The sequence below is a fragment of the Octopus bimaculoides genome, chromosome 14 (genome assembly GCF_046866305.1).
Source record: "Octopus bimaculoides isolate indiv1 chromosome 14, ASM4686630v1, whole genome shotgun sequence".
Taxonomy (NCBI): domain Eukaryota; kingdom Metazoa; phylum Mollusca; class Cephalopoda; order Octopoda; family Octopodidae; genus Octopus; species Octopus bimaculoides.
The window spans coordinates 39,574,102-39,575,964 of NC_142941.1; positions in this window are offsets into that span (position 1 = coordinate 39,574,102).

Genomic DNA, 1,863 nt, shown 5'->3' on the forward strand with positions numbered 1-1,863 from the left:
TAGAAAATAAGGATAAAACTGAAGTTGTAGATTGCTTTGGAGGAAGATGGGGACTGAATCTTTAAGCCTGAAATTCTTCATTGAATATTTGGGTATTTATAAAATTTTATTTAAAGTTCTCACAGAGTTGAATATACAAAGATAAACTATAAGCCAGAAGAATGTTCACCTCGAAGATTTTGTATAATTATAGAAAATAAATCTGGAGACAAACCATGCTAAACAAGAACAACAACCACCCAAAATACTTAAATAAATTCTGAACTGACACTCTTCCAAATGTTATTTCAAAGATTTATACTATTTAAAAATCAAAGTCACCAAAAAGCTGGTTACTTTTTCCTTAAGAATCCATTATTAAATATTACAAAATTTTATTGATCAGTTTCAATGAAAAAATAGAAAGGAAAAAATAAAAACAAAGCCAAATAGCATTGAGACTTATACTGTGGATAAAGCCAGTAGCTAAAGATAGTAAAACTACTGAAAGAAATTTATAAAACCACTGGCTGCTTAAAGATTATACCTTCTCTATAGGAACTGTCTAAATTAGTTACCACAAATCTACTTCCAAAGTCACTGGAGCATGGAAAAGAAGTTAAAGTAATGTTGTAAAACCCTATTGAAAGTATTAGTGAGTTGTAGGGTGCCGGCATGGCTGTGTGGTTAAGAATTTTACTTCACAATATCATGGGCCTGGAGTCAATGTACACTGCTCAGAAAGTATCTTCTCACATAGCTTTGAGTTAATTGGCAATTTGTGAGTGGAATTCGGTGGTCGGAAACTGCCATGTAAGGTGTGTGTGTGTGCATGTGTGTGTGTGTGTATGTGTGTGTCTCCGTGCATGTATATATTATGTATATATATATGAATATAGATAGATAGATATACATACACACACACATACATACATATATATATATATATATATATATATACATATACATATATATAGCCGAATAATGCACACCATGCCAGTTTTTGTGACTTCACAGACTGTTTAGTCAATATTAAACTATATTGGTTCGGTGGAATTTCTGTCTGGCATTCAGTATTATGGTACCTGTTACCAAGGAGGTGCAAATTACACCAAAGTCATAACTGTCCTGTCCACTGGTGCTGAAAGAATTTCGTCTGCCAATATAATCTGTGCTTAATATCTTATAAGATATAATTTCTCAGGATGATTATTGCAATTTGTAATATTTGGAACAAAAAGTTAAGTTGGATGTGTAAATATATATATATATATATATATATATACACAAACTAACATATGTTTTATACTGTTTATAAGTGTCGAAATGTGTATTGTATGACACAAATAAGATGATGATATTTTAGTTAGTTTACTCGATATTTCTGCTGTTCTAACAGCATTTCTGCATTCAAAGAAAATTATTTTCTCATTTGTATCATATAATACATATTTCGATGCTTACAAAAAAAAAAACCCAACAAATATTAGTTTGTTTATATTTATATACACATAGTTGTGTATTTAGCTTTATAGTGTCTAAATTTGTGAATAAATTTCTCAGTGGGCAGTCTAGTGTAATGGTAAAGCACTTAGCCAGTGTCTTTGAGGGATGTAGGTTCGTGTCCCATGGTTGGTTGTTGATAAATTTTTCTGCTTTGCAAGGGTAATTTACCCAATATTTCTATTGTTCTAACAGCATTTCTGCATTTGAAAAAATTATCATCTTATTTGTAACGTATATATATATTTATATATATACATATACATATATATACATATACACACACACACATATAAAAGAATTAGGCATATACATATATATATATATATATATATATATATATATATATATATATATATATATACGCACGTATATAAGCAT